This window comes from Crinia signifera, chromosome 7 (assembly GCF_055691185.1).
Source record: "Crinia signifera chromosome 7, ASM5569118v1, whole genome shotgun sequence".
In the NCBI taxonomy this organism is placed as follows: domain Eukaryota; kingdom Metazoa; phylum Chordata; class Amphibia; order Anura; family Myobatrachidae; genus Crinia; species Crinia signifera.
The window spans coordinates 182,609,448-182,631,033 of NC_139223.1; the positions used below are offsets into that span (position 1 = coordinate 182,609,448).

A 21,586-nucleotide genomic window follows, 5' to 3' on the forward strand; every position below is an offset into this window, starting at 1 on the left:
TACATCCAAGGAAGAGGGACCGCTATGGGGGCGGCTTGTGCCCCTACTTATGCCAACCTCTTCCTTGGATGGTGGGAGAGGGAGGTGGTCTTCCAGGATGAGAACGATGTAGCGTGTATCCACAATTGGATGCGCTACATCGATGATATTTTCATAATCTGGAAGGGCACTCAAGAACAACTTACCACCTTCATCCAGAAGCTTAACACCAATAAACTCAATCTGAAATTTACACATGAGAGCAGCCCATCAAGCATAACATTCCTGGATTTACATCTTTACCGAGGCCAAGATAATAAACTTTGTACAGAACTTTACAGGAAAACTACATCCACGAACAGTCTACTATACAGCACCAGCTCGCACTTTCCCCCAACAGTCAAGAATCTACCCAAAGGGGAATTCCTTAGGGTACGTCGCAACTGCTCAGACGAACAAGTTTTTCAAGCGAAATGTAAAGAGCTGGCTGACAGACTACGAGAACGAGGATACTCGAACCGGAACACCAAGAGAGCCAAGAAAGCAGTGGAACACACCCCTCGTGAAGAAATCCTGTTTAAAAATAAAATCAAAGAGACTGAACCACCTACTATCAGAATGGTTGGCACATATTGCCAAGAATGGAGGGACATCAAGAGCATTCTGCAACAACATTGGCCGATACTACTGACAGACAGAGACCTGGCAGTGAAATTAAAACCACAGGTGGATTTAAGTTGGAGAAGGGCCCCAAACTTGAAGGACAACCTTGTCCACAGTCACTTTGTGAAAAACCAACGCAAAGAACCCAGAATCAAGGGTAGCCACCCATGTGGCAACTGCAAAGCCTGCAGTCACATCAGGAACACTCTAACTATACATAACCGTTATGGAGATCCAATAACCATCTATGGCTACTTCAACTGCAAAAGTCCAAATGTAATCTACTGCATTTCCTGCCCCTGTGACAAGAAGTATGTTGGCCTCACGTCTCGCCCACTCAAACAACGATTGCTCGAACACATTGGGAATATAAGGAATGCGGCTACCGATAAAGTGAAGATGAAACAACTAACCTCAGTAGCTAGGCATTTCCTTCAATACCACAACTCGGATACTTCTCTACTAACATTTTCAGGACTTGAACAAATCCATCTCGGACGTAGAGGGGGTGACATAAACCAAACTTTGTTGCAAAAAGAGAGCTGGTGGATTTTTCAGCTGGATACTCTCTCTCCAAAAGGTCTTAACGAAGACATCAATTTCAGCTCTTTCCTCTGATATACCTCATCCACTCCCATAATTAGACCTCATCCAAATTTACAGTTATTCATCAATAGATTTAATCAAAATATTCTCGCAAAATCCTTGGTCCGACCAGTAGGGAAATTGTCTTTGAACCATCTTGTGCCAATCTGGTCATACAACTTGTAAAAACCCTGTTTAAACACCACGCTTTCTCTTCTAGGACGTACGGGCCATCTGGACAGCTTGTCACCTTATGATTCAATTAGTCTAGTCAAAAAGCCACCAATACTGTTGTTAACATTAGCATAGTACATTAATTAATTAAATTTTTCATCCATTTGTATAGTTTGGTTATCCGCCGTTAATACATTACAATAGAAATTGAAATTGTTATCCTCATTGTGTATCAATATAACTATTGAGTTAATATTACAGTTACGTTATTATGATTACAACATCATACCTCGTGATACACCATAATGGGGGATGGTCAATTGCCTAAACATGCCAAATATGCGATATATAATGTATACTTTTCATGCTATATATCTTTATTTTTCTTTCAGAACGGATAAACCACTATGATATCCCAATTTTAATAGATACTAGACCCAATGTAGCCGTCATTATTATTATATTAACCCACTATACCCATGTCCACGGCAAGGCCACTATACTGGTCTCCACACAGACCACTCAAGTCCAATAGTAATTATTCTCTGTTTAAACTTTTATCTCCTCTTTCCCCCTTTTTTGTATTTCCCCACATTAATATCTCCACACTCCAACTAATAATAAAATATTTTATTTTACATATATATATATTTTTTGTAATAACATCAACCAAGGTACCATTAGTCGACACGAATTATGTTGACTACATTAGATTGTCACTCTACTGATCAAACCTAGCTTCCTTTACAATTTAATCCTATCTGACACCAATAGTACCAGATATTTATCAATACCTTTCTTAGCATGCTCTCATAACTTCCTACTTGTCACCCATTGGTAATCGCCACACTGCTCCCACCATTATTATCACTATTTACCTTTTTAATTCAATACCGCATCAGGGTGCCAATAGTCGACACAACTTATGTCAACCATAGTCGACACTAATTATGCCAAACCATATCATAATGACAATAGACACCATCGGTGTCTCATTTACAATATCCCAATTAATGTTTACTTACATTAATTTAGCCCTAAACCCATAATCCCAGCACAGTACTAAGGGTGCCGACAGTCGAACGTAGTCATCCCTTTTCTTTTTCTCAGCCACTACAATCTCAGGTGAATGTCATAATTGCAAACACCAGCGGCTTCCACACACCCCCTTTTCTTATTGGATCATGCCTTTGTCCATCAATTCTTCTAACGCAGGATTGGCCTGCCAAACCTCATTTATACAGACTGGGAATCCCCAGTCCAGCACGTCATTGTGATCAAGCCCAATCGGGGCGAAACACGTGTCTTCTGACGTCAGGGAACTATCCAGCTACTCAGATCCCTCCCGCTGTCCTTCTCAGAGCAGCGCGGCCGGAGTGACTTAGACGGTAGAGGCTCTCACCGCACGGCTCGTCTACCCACGCGCTGATACTGCCGGCTCTTGATACGAGGTAATCTGCCTTCTGTTTCACAGATTACCGGTGGCGCACAGACTCTGTGTCTGATGCGCACACACTCTGAGACCGCCACTGAGCGGGACCTTTGGTCCTAATACCGCCACTGAGCAGGACCTCTATGCGATATCATATGGGGCACGCTATAAATTAGGTGTCTACCATATGAGAAATTGAGCTCCATTTAATGTGACCCTCAGGTTAAAAATCTAATTGCACACTATTGTTGTTTTGCTTTATTGATTATCCTATACTATTTCTTCAATCCCCCTACCCACTCCACTTCTGTTACCATTGAATCACTACCAAATACCCTAATTTAAAACCTTCCACCACAGCTGTTTAGTAATAGGCAATTAAATTGATAATCACTGCCTGTATCTCCTGTGGTTTGGTTTTCATGTACTTGGTGTCCTTGACCAATACGCCGGGTTATACTGTCTTGATACATACCTTGAACCACATGCTGTGATGTATGTTGCTGATGAATTGATATATCTTGCACATACTATGATTTATGATTTATAAAGACCTTACTCACCCCTGCATGTGGCATTGTGCGCAGTATTCCCCATTACTGGCTCAAGTGACCACGAATCCATTGAATCCTGCAGTGGGCACATATACCATTACTCTGAGAGCGTGCCTCTCCTTACCCTTCTGATCTTTCATCTTTCATTCTAATCTATTATTATCTCTCATCTGGACTCACTCACTCTCTCATTCTCCTGAGCCACATCGGGGAAAAGCAGAAGTGACAACTGGCTCCTAGTTTCATTTGAGGCTCTCTCATCTAATGCTATATACAGCCATACATCGCTGGGCCGCCTGATCCCATCTGAACTCAGCAGCTAAGCAGCGACTGGCTGGATCAGTACCTCCTGGGAGACCATCAGGGAATATCCAGTGCTGTATCACACACTCGGACAGCAGAAGCAGCGAATGTATACGAAGAGCATTCTCATCTCTCCCTTTACCTATTAAATCCCGCTTCAACAACAATAATATAAACCTGTTACTTATATCATTACTTTTGGGTCCATTATTTGCTGTCACAGGAGGGTCTGAAGCAAGACCACAAAACATTACTAGTCTCTGCAACATTTATGTGCATGCTGCTATTATATTATTATCTTGTGTTGATTTGCCTTGTTCTAATAATTACGGTCTGGTAAATTCCCTGCCAAACCATTTTCGCCCACCTGACGATTATAGCATTACAATTTCGTTTTTATCTGCATTGTATATTACGATTATAAAATAAACTCCGTAGATATACTCATATGCTGATTGACATATGTCTTTAATCAATTCATTCTTGAAAATGTTCTTTGTACTTAATTGACGTGTGCTTATATGCTTTTTAAAGTGTTATCAATAAAGGTTAGATTTTATGTCACCCATGTGTACACCATCTTTTCACTATCTTAAAATTTCAAGTGTGCCCCAAAAACCTTTTGTTCTCCCTATGTCTCTCCTATGACACCGAATTTAATTCAGTTATCCTGCTGAATCTTTTGGGAGCACCACCAACCCAGTACCCCATAAGAATTTTTCTTGTTAAAAGGTCGCATGTTGGTTTAAAACTAAATTCTAATTTTTCTAATTTTCTCTCACAAACTGCCTGTGACACCTCACCAAGTTATTTCTACCCCAAACTATCTCAGAAGGCGATAGACTCACTCGAAAAGCCTTTTACCTTACAAAAATTAGAATATGCCATTGTGGCAACTCCTTCTGGCAAAAGTCCAGGCCCAGACGGATTTACATCCACCTATTATAAGCTATTTAAAGACCAACTATCACCTAAACTATTACAGGCCTTCAACTCTATATCGGCAACGTCTCTTTTCTCCACCCAATCACTAGAGGCACAGATAACTGTATTGCTTGAGCACATTGGATTGGGGCCACAGGCTCTTAACTGGATCTTGGCATTATACCATTCCCAGTCAGCAAGGGTACGTGTCAACGGTACCCTCTCTGGCTACTTTCCCATTAGAAACGGCACAAGACAAGGCTGCCCCTCTCCCTCCTAATATTCGTCTTATGCATAGAAGCCCTGGCTAGAGCTATAAGAGCGAATAACAATATTGCAGGATTAAGCGCTGTTCGCAGATGATCTCTTATCCATTATCACACAACCCTCCCACACACTCCCACACCTTATGAACGAAATAAATGCTTTCAGCTCCCTATCCAATTTTAAATATATATTCATCTAAGTCCTTTGCTCTTAATATCTCAGTCCCACCTCCATCAATAGCTAATCTCAAAAACTCATATCCCTTTATTTGGAAAGAGTCTCATATTACCTATCTAGGTGTTCAACATCCTAATGACTTATCCCGAGTAGTTCCCATGAACTTCCAGTCGCTGATACAGAGGGCAGTATTCAATGAGAATACTCGGCATGTGAAGCGAATCCTGTTTAGGATTCGCTGCACACTCGCCATGTTCTGGAGGGCTGGAGCATTCGCTGCCAGCCCTCCCTGTCACCGTATTCAATGCCGCAGGGGCTCGCTGCCCCTGATGGCGATTCTTAACCCCTGCAGCGAACGCCACAGGGAGCCAGGGGACGGTGGCAGACAGGGAGATGGAAGTCTCCCTGCCTGCGTCGGACACTGTGGGGCAGAAGCAGCAGGGCCGGCAACAGAAATCTTGGGGCCCCATACACTGATATCTTTGGGGGCCCCCCAACCTAATCAAGCACAGTAGTGGTGCGGAGCAGGGAGAAAGGATGGGAGTAGTGCTGCGGAGCAAGGAGGGACGATAGGAGTAGCAGTGTGGAGAAGGGAGAGAAGATGGGAGTAGTGGTGCGGAGCAAGGAGGGAGGATAAGAGTAGTGGTGCAGAACTGGGAGAGAGGATGGGAGTAGTGGTGAGGAGCAAAGAGGAAGGATGGAGTGGCCGGTCACCATGGCTGCTGACAGGGGGCCTAACTAGAACTTGTTGGGCCCCATAGCAAAAATCTTGGAAGTGCCCCCCCCCCCCTCTCAGGGAGGGGAGACAGCGTGTCAGAGAGAGAGAGAGAGAGAGAGAGAGAAGGAAAGAGAGAGAGAGAGAGAGAAGGAAAGAGAGAGAGAGAGAGAGAGAGAGAGAAGGAAAGAGAGAGCATATCTGGTCCTTATTGTGTTAGTACTTCAGTGGCGGTGACAGTGCCTGGCCTTTAAACCAGACATTTCCTCTGCGGGTCCCACCCCATTAGAATGTGTGAGAGAGACAGAAACGGGGGGAGAAAGCAGTGAAAGAGAAAGTGTCAGAGTGAGAGAGTGTCTGGGGCAGGTAAATTGAGGAAATGAGAGGGGGAGAGCAAGAGAGTGTCAGGGTGTGTGAGATGGAAACTAAAGAAAGAAAGAGGCTGTCAGGGAAAGCGAGAAGTGTTAAGGAGAGAGAGAGGGGTAAGAGAGAATGTCACGGATAGAGCGAAAGAAAGAGAGGGGGGTGTGAGAGAGTGCCCAGGATTTAAGGAATAGAGAGAGGAAAAGGAGGAAAGGGGTTGAGAAATAGGGTGTCAGGGATAGAGAGATGGGGTGGTTAATAGAGAGGTAATAGAGAAAGTCTCAGGGATAAAGAGAGAGAAATAGAGAAAGGGGGTGAAATATAGAAGGTGTCATGGGTACAGAGAGGGAAGAAAGAAAAGGATTAAGGAAAGAGAGGAATAGGAGAAAGGGGGTTGAGAGATAGGGTGTCAGGGATAGAGAGAGGGTGTGAAAAAAGAGGGTGTCAAGGACAGAGGGAGAAAAGGTAAGGTATAGATAGAGAGGGTGTCAGGAATAGAGAGAAGGGTGACAGAGAGGGGAGATAGAGAAAAGGGGATAAGAATGAGAGGGTATCAGGGATAGGGAGGTGGTGGAAGATAGAGAAGGGGAGAGAGTGTATCAGGGATAGAGAAAGAGGGGGGGGGAGAGAAGGGTGTAAGACGGAGGGTGCCAGGGATATAGGCCCTTATTCTAGTTCACTCTTAGAGGCAAATTCCTTCTCAGATGGACAAAACAATGTGCACTGCAGGTGGGACAGATGTAACATATGCAGAGAGAGTTAGATTTGGGTGGGGTTTTTCTTCAAAGTGAGATCTATATTGCAGTGTAGAAATAAAGCAGTCAGTATTTACCCGGCACAGGAAAAAATAACTCACCAAAATCTAATTATCTCTGCACGTGTTACATCTGCCCCACCTGCAGTGCACATGGTTTTGTCCATCTAAGAAGGAATTTGCCTCTAGGAGTTAATTAGAATAAGGGCCATAGAGAGGGGACTGTCAGGCAAAGAAAAAGGGAGGGAGGTATGTGAAGGCAGCTCTTTTTTACCAACCCTTGCAATCCGAACAGGAGTCAGATCCTGCAGATACGCAGAGCGCGCTAACCAGGCAGCATGGAGGTGACTGTGGTGACCGGCAGATGTCAGAAGTCAGCAGCCAGGTCGCTTTCATGCCGGAGTCATGCCCTGGTAAAGGAGAGAGCAATGAAGAATGTACATCTACAACACTCCAAGCAGCAGCTCACACCTCAGTGCCATGGTTGGGGACAGGACATAAGGAGAGTGAGCAGGAGAGGGGGGTCCATGTGTGGGGCGTGGGTCTTGGGCGCCATAGATGGGGATGTCAGGAGAGAGTGAGAAGGAGAGCGGTACCTATGAAGGAGGAGGGGGGGGGGTGTAAATTATAGTATAAATAGTAAATTATACACTGTGCCATCCATATTACACTCAGTACATGCAGAACATTGCACACAACACTATAGTACATTATACACAGCCCCCCCCCCCTCATATTATACTCAGTACACGCGGCACATTGCACACACCATAGTACATTATAGACAACCCCTGAATTACACCCTATACACACACAGCACATAATGCACATTATACACAGCCCCCCAGCACAGTACAATATACACAACCCCCCCCCCATAGGACACCCCATACACACAGCACAGTACAATATACACAGCCCCCCCATAGGACACCCCATACACACAGCACATAATACAGTACAGCACAGTACAATATACACAGCCCCCCCCCCCCCATAGGACACCCCTTACACACAGCACATAATACAGTACAGCACAGTACAATATACACAGCCCCCCCCCCCATAGGACACCCCATACACACAGCACATAATACAGTACAGCACAGTACAATATACACAGCCCCCCCCCCCATAGGACACCCCATACACACAGCACATAATACAGTACAGCACAGTACAATATACACAGGCCCCCCCCCATAGGACACCCCATACACACAGCACATAATAGAGTACAGCACAGTACAATATACACAGCCCCCCCCCCCATAGGACACCCCATACACACAGCACATAATACAGTACAGCACAGTACAATATACACAGCCCCCCCCCCATAGGGCACCCCATACACACAGCACATAATACAGTACAGCACAGTACAATATACACAGTCCCACCATAGTATACCCTGTACACACAGCACATACTGTATTACCATAGTACAATATAGCACAAACACACACACACACACACAGCCCCCATTCCCTCAGTATACACAGCATTTACCTGTTTATTGCTCATTCCAGAGAGTCATGTGTTGGGGGGAGGCAGCATAGCACAAGTTGAGGAGCAGGAAGTGCAGTCTTGCTACACAGTCAGACGGAACAAAGTGTGGGGGCGGGTGCAGCTTCAGAGAAGCCCCAGGCAGCTGTCAGCTCTCAGCTCTCATTCTCCCGGAGCATAGACTTCCGGTCTGTGTGCACAGCCACCGCGGGGTTGTGGGTATCGGTGGCCGGCTGTGACTTCACCGCACAGGCCCCGCCCCCACCAGTTCCGGACGCAAGTATGCGCATTTTATGGGGGAATCATTAAAAAACGGGGGGTTTGCGGGGCAGCGGGAGGCAAGCCTGGGATGGTGGCTGATCTTGGGGCCCCTAAAATCGTTGGGGCCCGGGTCAGCTGTCCCCTTTGACCCCCCCTGTCGCCGGGCCTGAGAAGCAGGGCCCCCGGGGACACAGGCAGCAGAAGCTGCCCCTCGGGAGAGCTAGCAGGGGACCTGGTAGTGAGCCGCTTGCACTGCTCCCGATCCTGCATATGTAATGATCGGGAGCAGTGAATATATGAATATCTAATGAGTGGCTCTCTGCCCCCTGCTGGCTGTTATGTGTAAAAAAAAAAAAAAATTCAATATTTATTCATGTGCTGTAAGCACATGAATAAAAATAGCATGCCCCTTCACGGGATGCGGTCATCTATTAGAATGAACTTAGGTCTACAGTCATTAGGTCGACCCCACTAGGTCGACTGGCAGGAAGGTCGACCTGACTTAAGGTCGACATGGGCCAAGGTCGACATGACTTAAGGTCGAATTTGCATAAAGGTTGACATGAGGAAGGTCGACTGGTCATAAGGTCGACATGGGTTTTTCACTGTTTTTTGAGCCGACATGTGCCGACAGGCGGTATTTCATGCCCTACCATCCACTAGGGCGTGGTGGGAGAATAAAATAGTGTGCCCGAAGCATTGCGAGCGAAGCGAGCGTCCGATTCTCATTGCCAACTGTGTCCATGTCGACTGTGTCGACATTCGGATAAAAAAAAGTGAAAAACCCATGTCGACCTTAAGACCAGTCGACCTTCCTCATGTCGACCTTTATGCAAATTCGACCTTAAGTCATGTCGACCTTAAATCAGGTCGACCTTCCTGCCAGTCGACCTAGTGGGGTCGACCTAATGACTGTAGACCTAAATGCAGTCTGACGAATGATCCCATTCCCCCTTCACATAGTAAATTCCTTAGAGCACAAAAACAGCACACATTCGCCCTAGAACATGGCGAATCAGCCTCATTGAATACTGCCCAGAATGTGAGGAACAATCTTAGTCATTGGCATTATAAACAATTCTCCTGGTTAGGGAGAGCTAATGTTATTAAAATGAACATCTTGCCCAAATTGTTATACATTATCCAGACCCTTCCGGTCCATGTACATGAATCCTGGTTCATACAATCTCTGACCCAACAGTTTATATGGGCTCGTAAACGACCCAGGATCAATAAATTCAACATGGCCCGCTCTGTGCGTAATGGCGGTTTCCAAGTACCTATCATAAAAAACTATTATAAAGCAATATTGCTCAATAGAGTATTAGACTGGACCAGGGGCAGAGATTGTAAACAGTGAGTTGAACTAGAAGGGGAGTGCATGAAACAATACCCTGATATTTTTCCGTGGCTCCATATACTAGATAGACCTTCCATTAAACACCCTACTATCTCCCCTACACTCTAGTGCTGGAAGAAGATAAGATGCAATGCAAACATCTTCTCGACTTTTAGCCCCTTGACCTCCTTCCTCGCCAACCCAGACTTCCTCCCAAGAATGGTCCTTGCGCATTACAGACAATGGGCACTATAGGTCAGCTAGTCCAAACCTCAGGGGTCAAACAATTCTCTGACATCCGCATAAAGTGGGACATCCCTTCCAGCGACTTCTGGGATATCTACAAGTGCGACACTTCTTGAATACCACAAACACAATTTTTTTTTTATATCAGCGCTAAACCTAAAAAAACACACTAATAATTATATAAATATTTTGGGTATGGACCACATATACTGCTGCATTTATATATTCTTAAAATATGTATACAAAAGTGCTTCCAGCAGCGTCTATAAAGGAAATGCCTATTTCCCAAGGATGCAAATACACAAAACAAAAAAAAAAAAACATAAAGATGCGCTAGAAACAAGGGTACTTATGTAGTATCTGGGCTGCCGATTTTTTGATTGTATGCCTTAAGTTAAGGCATACAATCAGATGCGATGCGATGCGATATCGCATCGCATCGCATCGCATCCGATATCGGATGCGATGACCCGATTTTTCCATAGGAATCAATGTTAAAATGATTCCTATGGAAAAATGGGTCCTTTTCATACCCCTACTATCCAAGTGGGCATGGAGTTGGATATAAACCTGTGGCGAGCGTAGCGAGCCACCGAGCCCGAAGCGTGGCGAGCGAAGCGAGCCCCGCGAGGGGACGGTATTCGTCCCCTCGCGGGGCTCGCTTCGCTCGCCACGCTTCGGGCTCGGTGGCTCGCTACGCTCGCCACAGGTTTATATCCAACTCCATGCCCACTTGGATAGTAGGGGTATGAAAAGGACCCATTTTTCCCATTGAATTCCATGTTAAAATGGACTCAGTCCATTTTAACATTGATTCCTATGGAAAAATCGGGTCATCGCATCGCATCGCATCGCATCGAATCGCATGGTCGCATGCGATGCGATGCGATCTCCCGATCCGACCCGATTTAGAAATCGGCAGCCCAGATACTACATAAGTACCGAAACAATATATAAATCTAAATAGATATATTTATTATACTATAACTCACTAAGAATTGAAACTCTAAAAGGAATTAATTAGATCATCATCCAGATAATAATATTTAGAAGGTCCCTGTAAAGTTGTAACACAACTAGGTGTAAATGCTAGTCCCAGCGGTTATGTATATGGGTTGTTGTAGTTCTCAATTATATTTTATTCCTCTGGGAAGTAGATATCGAGATGATAAAGTCCACTATATGTGAGGCATGTGCCCTCTAAATTTTAGTCTGGCCAACATAATATAAAAACAAAGGCATGGGAGCGTCCTCCCTGTACCTGCAATAATGAGCCAGATTTGGATTTCCTTGTAGCTGTAATCATCAAAGAGTCCTGCTCTGTAAGTTCTTTAGAAGCCCGTACTCCTTGTTCTCGCAAAAACACCAGTGGTCTCTGGGTAAAACAGCTAGGTGCAGGTGACAGAGGATAGACCCTCCTGTACTCCGGAGATAATAAGGAAGGAAAAAAATGCTCAATGACGCGTTTCTCCACCGCCATGGGGACTTGGAGGCTTCCTCAGATATTGAGCTAATGTGTAGGCTACAGGGCTTTCTTTAAGTAGGGTGTTTTCATCCGTTTGTATTTGGTTAGGTCTAAATTGTAGGGGACTAAAGGACCTCCTGACATCCCAGGGGAGGAGAAGGGGTGGAGAGAGAAGGAGCAAGATCGGAAGGAGGATCCCAAACGGACCCTCGCAGGCTTGCTTCACTCGCCACGCTTCGGGCACGGTGGCTCGCTCCGCTCTGCTTTGCTCGCCACCTGGTTACTAAAGGCAACCAATGGTGGCGTAAATAGTGAAGGAGCAAGCACCCCGGCCTTGCTCCTCCCCCTGGGCGTGGAAGGTCCTTTACCCCACTACAATTTAGCATCTACTGTTTGTATTTTGAAATTAAGTCATTTCCGAGTACGTAGTCCGGTGTAAATGCACACCCCCTTAATACACCGGTGACTGGCGTGTGTGTCAAGCCTCGTTTTTGTCTATCACTGTCCAATCACCGGGGTTTTTACTCCAAGCCTCGTTTTCAGTTTATACCACTTGTTGTTATGCCTAGGCTTCTGATTATGCAATCCAAGCCTCATTTTCGGTTGTTGGTTTTGTTGCTACCAACATTATTTAGGTTTTGAAATTTGTAACATTTTAACACTTGACAATCCCATTTTATTTAGAATAGTCGGAGAGCTTGAACTTAACATAGTTTCCGACTTTTATTGATAGCTTCAGTGTACAAGTCCCACCTGTCACGTTCTTAAAAGCACCAGCTGCAGAGTATGGTAAGCTGGCTGCTTTAACGTTTGAGGTTGTGTCCACGACAGAATAGAAGAAACAATGAAAATAAAATATAATGGATTTAATAAATATATTGCAAACAGTGATAATGATGGTATAAACGGTATATGGCAGATATGCAAATATAAAGTCAATTGTCCAGTAGATTATTGTAAAAGATGATGAAGCTTGGTATTTGAGGAATATTGCAATATAACTTGGAGTGGAGCTGAATATAAAACCAGAGTTGAGTACTTAAGGGTTGCAGAAGGAATTGATGATTGGATGATTTGAAGGACGAATAAAGATTGTATTGCAGATTGGAAGATTGGATGATTGATTGAAGTTTGGAAGATTGGATGGTTGGTTGAAGATTGGATGATTGGTTGAAGATTGGAAGATTGGATGATTGGTTGGAGATTTGAAGATTGGATGGTTGGTTGCAGATTGGAAGATTGGATGGTTGGTTGAAGATTGGAAGATTGGATGGTTGGTTGAAGATTGGAAGATTGGTTGGAGATTTGAAGATTGGATGATTGGTTGAAGATTGGAAGATTGGTTGAGGATTGGAAGATTGGATGGTTGGTTGAAGATTGGAAGTTTGGATGGTTGGTTGAAGAAGAATAAATGAAGAATAATGAATGAAGAAGAGTTGTCCTTTGCTGTATGAGGTCATGGCTGCTGCCAGAGGTAACCGTGGAAGTAACCGTCGGGAGAGTAGCAAGGTGAGACCCCTTAGAGGACCTGACCTTGCGATCCACATTGGCGGTGGTACGTGAAGCAGTGAACGGCCAGCAGGATCTCTTCAGGGAGAAGCTCAGGATCGTAGCAAGAACTACAGAGCCAGGTAGGAGCAATGATGCTGTGGAGTGGACATCATTGTACTGACTGCCGGACTAGCCTGAGCAGTCAGTACTTACCAGGTGAGCTGTGCCAGGATTGGTCAGGCAATCAGACAGGGAGGCTGAGCCGTGCAGGAGAGGCTGGGGAAACCAAGAAGATGGCGCCCGCCAGAGAGGGCGACAGATTCTAGCCGGCCATGTGAAGCCAGAGACATAAGCAGAGGTGAGCGCCATGGTTCCAATGCACCTAGAGGGTTCAGGGCAGAGCACAGCACAGGGGTCTTTGGGTAAACACCATGGTGGATGTGAAGGTACCCCCCCTTTTATGAATGGCCCCAGGACAATCTCTAGGCTTGTTTGGGAATCTCCTATGAAAGTTATTCACCATCCTGGGATCATGTACCTCAGAGGCATTAGTCTAAGATCTCTCTTCCGGCCCATAGCCTATCCAGTCGATAAGATACTGTAACCTCTTGTACCGGATGCGAGAGTCCAGGATGTGAGCCACTTCATACTCGATGCCCCTATGAGTGAAAACTTTAGGAGATTTAGGTAAGGCACGATGGAATTTGTTCAAAATTAATGGTTTTAGTAAAGAAACATGAAACAAATTAGGAATCCTTAGATAATTTGGCAATTTTAATTTGCAGGCAACTGGGTTGAGAATTTGTGCTATCGGAAATGGCCCAATGAAACGTTGTGCAAACTTCATTTGAACACGTAGACGAAGATTTCGGGTAGACAGCCATACCTTATCGCCTACTTTCCAAGTAGGAGCAGGTCTTCTTTTTCGGTCTGCAAACCTTTTATACCTTTGCGAGGCTTTTATCAGTGAGTTCCTGACTTTCCTCCAATGCTGTCTAAGTTTCTGAAGAGACAAAGTTACTGCTGGTACAGATGTCACAGGTACTTGCTGGAACTCAGGAACCCTAGGATGGAAGCCATATTTAACAAAGAAAGGGGTAGAAGAAGAAGACGAATGGTATTGGTTATTATGCCCGGATTCGGCCCACGGTAATATTTTGCCCCAGTCATCTTGGGAGGAAGAGACATGTAAGCGAAGGAAAGTCTCCACGTCTTGATTGACCCTCTCTGTTTGACCATTGGACTGTGGATGGTATGCAGTACTGAAATTAAGCTGGATTTTGAGAACTTTACACAAAGCTCGCCAAAACTTTGCCACAAATTGTACACCTCGGTCAGACACAATCTCCTCAGGTAACCCATGGATCCTAAATATTTCTTTAATAAACAATTCAGCCAACTTGGGAGCTGACAGTAGGCCTCGTAGAGGTATGAAATGAGCCATCTTGGAGAATCTGTATATGATGACCCAAATGGTATTATAACTCTCTGATGGTGGAAGATCAGTGATGAAGTCCATCGATAGATGAGACCAGAGTTTTTTAGGAATAGATAATGGTCTTAATGGACCTACTGGAGCAAGATTGGAAGATTTGTGTTGGGCAGTGAGGACAGGAAGCAACATAGTCCTGAATGTCTTTCTTCAGGCCCGGCCACCAATACTGACGTGACAGGAATTCATATGTTTTCTGAACCCCGGGATGGCCAAAAAACTTAGAGTCATGGGCCCAACGAAGAATCTGTTGTCTTGAATTAGACTTGACAAAAGTTTTACCTGATGGTACTGGAACTTGCACCATTGTTATAGCAAACGCCAGTGCATCGACAATTGGACTTCCTTTATAGGATCTCGCTTCCTCCTCTGGCTCCCACGATCTAGATAAAGCATCTGCCTTTCGATTTTTTGCTCCAGGAGAAAAAGACAATTTTAAATTAAATCTTGAAAAGAATAATGCCCATCTGGCTTGACGGGGATTAAGACATTGAGCATTTTTCAAATACAGTAAATTCTTATGATCAGTAATGATACTAATAACATGAACTGCCCCCTCTAAAAGATACCGCCACTCTTCCAAGGCCATTATAATCACTAATAATTCTTGGTCCCCTATAGCATAATTCTGCTCAGCCGGGGAGAATTTTTTAGAGAAGAAACCACATGGATGCAACTGTCCATCAGCTCTCACCTGGGACAGGACTGCACCCACACCAATGGCAGATGCATCAACCTCAAGAATGAAAGGCAAAGAGACATCTGGTTGAGTGAACACTGGTGCAGAATTGAATTTCTTTTTGAGCAACAAAAAGGCGTCAGCGGCTTCAGTATCCCATTTGGAAGGTTTAGCATTTTTGCGAGTGAGAGCAGTTATTGGGGCAACAATGGTGGAAAAGTCTTTAATGAATTTCCTGTAATAGTTTGCGAAACCCAGGAATCTTTGGATACCTCGGAGAGTATGAGGACGAGGCCAGGACTGAATGGCTTCCACCTTAGCTGGATCCATCTCCAGACCGGACCCCGATACAATGTAACCTAGAAAAGGTATGGATTACACTTCAAAACACTTCATTTTTCCAATTTACAAAAAAGAAAATTTTCCCTAAGTCGGGAAAGCACCTCCTTGACAATCTCTCAATGTTTTTGTAAAGTGTTAGCAAAAACTAGTATATCATCAAGATAGACCACCACATGTTTGTAAAGTAAATCACGAAACAGCTCATTCATATAGGACTGGAAAACTGCTGGAGCATGACAAGGTATTCATAATGCAAAAGGCATGTCAAGGTATTCATAATGTCCATCTCGTGTTTTAAATGCGGTTTTCCACTCATCTCCTTCACGGATGCGGATGAGATTGTATGCACCACGAAGGTCCAATTTTGATGGTAGCTCCCTTGATTCTATCAAAGTTCCGTGATGAGTGGTAATGTATATCTTTTCTTGAAGGTAATTTCATTTAACCCCCTGTAATCAAAACGGGCGTAATCCTCCATCTTTTTTCTTTACGAAAAAGAAACCCGCCCCTGCCGGAGAAGATGAAGAACTTATGAAACCTTTGGCCAAATTTTCCTTAATATATTCGGGTACGGACAAAGGATAAGTACGACCTCGTGGAGGCTTCTTCCCTGGTACTAACTCGATTACACAGTCCCATGAACGATGAGGAGGCAATTTATCAGTAGCTTGTTTAGAAAAGACATCAGAGAACTCTTGGTATTGAAGAGGTAACCCCTCTGGGATTTGAAGAGAGACTTGATGGGTAGGTGCTGAAGATTTAAGACATGATGACGTACAATTAGTACTCCAATTTTGGATTTGAGAGTTTATCCAATTGATACTAGGATTATGGGTACGGAACCAAGGAAGTCCCAAAACAATTGGATAAGAGGATTTGGGAATGACAAAGAACTGTATTCTTTCTGTATGTAAACCAATTTGCAGAATTAAAGGTTGAGTTTTTTGGGTGACAGTCTCTCCCAGAATACGACTTCCATCCACTGCTGTGAGATATACTGGGTGGTGGAGTGGTGTAGTGGGTATCTGCCAACGCTTGACAACTTAAGCGGTGATGAAGCTTTTGGCTGCTCCCGAATCAAGGAGGGCGGACAGCTGTCTGAACTGATGTTTAACCTGCAAAGAAACTTGAATAATACAGTCTTTGTTATTGAGAGAGGAAGTAACAACCCCTAACCTGCCCTCTCCTTTACAGGGTTTTTCGATGGAATGCTGGGAATCAGCACAATACAAACAGAGGCGTTCAATTTGACGATGTTGACGCTCGGCTGGCGTTAGTTTAGAACGGTTACCCTGCATAGGTTCTTCCGTTGATAAAGAGGATGGCTTGTTAGCAAGAAAAACGGGTTTAGGTTCAGACCAATTTCTCTCTCGATCTCTTTCTCGGAACCTTAGATCAATTTTTGTGCATAAAGAGATTAAATCTTCTAGCTGAGAGTCCGTTCATGAAGGCTGCTAGAAAGGCCTCTTCATTCCACACCAATTCGGTTGCTAAGATTTTAAATTGAGTTAGGTATTGACCCACTGTCCTGGATCCTTGACGCAGCCTTAAAATTTGTGTGGTGGCGGAACTGACACGTCCTGATTCATCAAAGATGATTCTGAAAGAAGAGACAAACCGAGGATAGTCTGCTAGTAGAGGATCTGATTTTTCCCATGCATGGAACTGGAGCACAATACACCGGTGTCACCACGCGGTGACAGCGCGGCCACATGTACCCCAGTGAAGCCATAGACATAAGCAGAGGTGAGCACCATGGTTCCAATGCACCTAGAGGGTCCAGAGCTGAGCACAGACCCACAGGGGTCTTTGGGTAAACGCCATGGTGGATGTGACACCACCGCTTCATTCATTCCGGCATTATTACAGCAGAACTTGTCAATGGTTTGTATTGGACAGGGGGACAGCTATAAATATGCATTTTTTTCCAATATGCGTTCGTATAGTGTATAGTATAATATTAGTGTGATACGAGTATATTTTGTAAAGAGGCTTTGGCGGCCATGTTGTTTATGGGAAAGGCTGCCCTTAGTTATTTGAGGTGTACTTTTAGACATATTACTGGCTAGCAGATGATATACCATTTTTATATTATTTAAACATGCATTTTAATAGCGAGGAGACCTTTAAAAAAAGCATAAAAATAGGATCTAGAACCATGTAGCCTTCAATTTTTAGTACCTATGAAAAACTATTATATAAAATATATGATTGCATATTTAGCCCGAAGGGCTATATCAAATAAATAAAAATATAAAATCCCTAGAAAAAAATACATATAGGAAATTATAATAATACATAAAATAAATCAGAACAATGTATACAAGGTATGTCACTATATACAGGCACATACATACCCTCCAACATGACCCATTGCATTCGGTACATAATGCTCTGTTCCTGGACTTCCCTCTTAATGTATGAGTGCCGTCACCTGAGTTGAAACAACCTTCTTGTCAATTACCTAGTTTCACACAGGTGATGGCAATCATACATTAAGAGGGAAGTCCAAGAGCAGAGCATTTTGTACCGAATGCAATGGGTCATGTTGGAGGGTATGCAGGCAAGGATTAACACCTACACCCTAAACACAAGGTATAAGATACAGTTCAACAAAAGGGGGGTAATAGAGAGAGAGACACAAGTTTAGTTCGTAAATAAGTATGTTGTAGGGATATTTCTTGGTTTTGAGTCTTTAGAGGACACTAAAAAATGGGATGAAGTGGGGGGGGAAAAGAGAAGGGGATGATGAAGGGAGACATAATTGTCTATATGTCGAATAAAATCAATAGACCATCTTTTTTTTTTAAATTCATCAATCTTTATTTTAATTTCCATTTCAGGGCAGCATCTCTATCCTTATAGTGCAACAGTCGGGCTATTAGTGTTCTTGCGGGAGCACCAGGTAATGGCGGTCTCGAGGGTACCCTGTGCGCTCGCTCTACAGCGAATTGCTGGGTGAATATTTCAGTTGAAAAAATCTGTTTGAGCCATTGTTCGATGAATTTTTCTGTGTCTGTTCCCTCTGCCCGCTCTGGGAGCCCGACTATACGGATATTATTCCGCCGAAGCCTCCCTTCCATATCCGATACTGTGGTTTGTATACTCGACATTTGAGCGGAGAGAGTTTCCACCTTTTTTGTCAGTGGAGTAGTAATATCCTCCAATTGTGAGATACGGGTCTCTGTTTCCTGCACTCTTTCTCTGATATTTTGAAGGTCTTGCCTTAGTAAAGAAACATCTGATTGCACTTGGCCGATCTTCTCTGTTACCCTCTGTTCTGAGGCATTTATTGCCTGCAAAATTTGTTGCGTCGACTCCGCAATTGAAGTTTCCAATTCTACCCGAGAGGAGGGAGAACTTGGTACACTTTGTGAGGCAGCCTTAGAAGTTTGTGTGTTAATAAATAGGTGGCGAGTGCAGCGAGCCACTGTGCCCACAAGGAGCTTTGTTGCACTCCCCCCACTGTGCAGTCGGGATTCCGACGTTGGGCTAATGACTGTCGGTGTATTAAACCACACCCATGCAGGCTATAGATAGACAGAAGGGAGAAGATGCAGGCTACAAAGAGACAGAAGGGGGAAATGCAGGCTATAGAGAGACAGAAGGGGGAGATGCAGGTTACAGAGAAACAGAAGGGGGAGATGCAGTCTAGAGAAAGACAGAAGGGGGGATGCAGGCTACAAAGAGACCGAAGGGTGCAGAGAGAAAAAGGGGGGAAGGGATGCAGGTGATAGTGAGACAAAAGGGAGCAGTAAGCTCAGGCTACAGAGAGACAGAAGGGTGTGGGAGACACAGGCTACAGAGAGACAGAAGTTGGGGAGATGCAGGCTACAGAGAGATAGAAGGGGGATGCAGGCTACAGAGATACACAGAAGCAGGAGATGCAGGCTACAGAGAAACAGAATAGGGGAGAGACAGGCTACAGAGAGACCGAAGGTGTAAGATGCAGGCATGGCCAGATAAACAATGGGTCTGATGGAGCTGCAGCTCCAGGCCCACTCTCCAAATAGGCCCATTTTTGTAGATGAGGACTGTGGCTTTCCAATGAGCCAAGCCCGGTGTCGCTAGCCCCCTGGGAACCGGAGATACCGCCGGGCAAATCTGGAACATTTTCCCCATAGGATAACATGGGACCCGCTAATTCTGACCGCCACCGAGTTCCAACGGCTGTCAGTTCCCCCCTGGCATGACAGAAGCTCGAGGTTGATCTCATTCGAACCCAATTTGCTGGGCATTCAATCTGATACCAGGATGGTTCATATGGGTTAAACGGTTCCAGAGATATTGCGGGTAAATCTATTTTTTTTATTTCTGAAATGTAATTTCATGGCTGTTCATGCTGTTTGAGGGCAGATTTCTCTGGAACCAAATGGCCCAGTTTCGTGGGACCAAAGTCATTCGAAGCCCACTTAAAAGTTCTTCACTATGATACTAGTTTATGTAAATGGCTCAGCTAGCTCTGAAGATATAGCCGGTAAAATTACATAGTCGGTTAAGGGGGATGGGGGGGGGAGTTTTTTTCTCTCCCCTCCACACCAGAAAATGCAGGGACTAGGCTGATGTAAAAGTGACCAGCAGGAGAATGTCCCTGCATAATCCTGGGACCATATTCCCGTGTAAGGCCCTGCATTTTCTGGTGTGAAAGGGGTATTATTTCAAATAGCCGGGACTGGCAGTGCTCTGAATACAGCTTGGCAGCTATCTGCCCAGTTGTCAATGGCTGTCACTTCTGCCCAGTGGCGGCCGTTTACCAGTTACCACAAGCATGAATTTCCCCTTGGCAATAATCATGTAATCCCACATGGCAACGAGCATGGAACCCCCAGCAATGAGCATTGAACCCCTGCCAATGAGCACGTAGGTATGCAGCACTTATGTAGCATAATATTTAATTAACATTATGGTGTTTGGCATAATACATAAGGGAAATTATGTTTTGTGGTTTAACATGTAATGGGCATTATGGTGTAAATTTTTATTGTGCACCTTTGGCACGCAATTTCCCTGTTTGTGAAGCATATTGTGAATTTTGTCTCAATCCATTTGGTATAGTGTGACTTTTGGCTCATTCCATGTGGCATAATGTTTAAGAGGCAAGTACAGTAGAAGGGGGTTCATGATGTTGCATGATTTGTATAAGGGGTATATGGTGTGGTAACCTAGGTGACCACATAAAAGGTGCTTAAATGTTGTCTACCCAGTTTTGGCTATCAGTATTTTTTTAAGACTGGAATGCCGCCTCACCCTGCATGATCTTAGGACATCGACGTCCAGTGGGTGCACCTTTGGAGCGCACCCGGCAATATATGCCCTGCATCCTGTGAGTGTCAAATTTAATATATATATATATATATATATATATATATATATATATATCTGTAACCTGATGAAAATGTATCTCTTAAATTGAAACGTTGTTAATCTTTAGTAACATCTTGGACTGAGTCATTTATTGCTACGAGTGCAGCACCACTGCGTCTCTCTCTCTCTCTCTATATATATATATATATATATATATTCTTCCAATAACAGAGGCACACATGATCCATTTTTAATGCAAGTAAAAATGTATTGGGCAATGCATCATATCATATCGAGCGCTTTCAGGGGATAGCACCCCCGTCCTCAGGATATCAGCCCCAAACAGAAAGATGTAGTTTATACAAACAAGTGCACCTGTCCCCACCCCACAATAAATAACAAACACTTTGATTACTCACCTGTCCCCGTCGCCCGGATATATATACAAAATTCCAAAGGGTGGGAGGCACTCAAATAGACACAAAGCCACTGTAGTGAAAAAAAGCTGTGTATTTTAGCGCCAAGCGCTTTTGGGAATCACCCCTTCTTCAGGGCACAAATCACACAG

General features: G+C 44.3%; 1 protein-coding gene and 1 pseudogene across 1 annotated transcript in view; both read left to right on the plus strand.

Moving 5' to 3' along the window:
- The window catches only part of LOC146021315 (transient receptor potential cation channel subfamily M member 8-like), a gene marked incomplete at its 5' end in the record, with an annotated part of 560,542 nt that overhangs the window by 250,861 nt on the left and 288,095 nt on the right, over positions 1-21,586 (plus strand). The gene's annotated exons all lie outside the window — the stretch shown is intronic.
- On the plus strand, positions 3,657-3,773 carry LOC146025280 (5S ribosomal RNA; annotated as a pseudogene).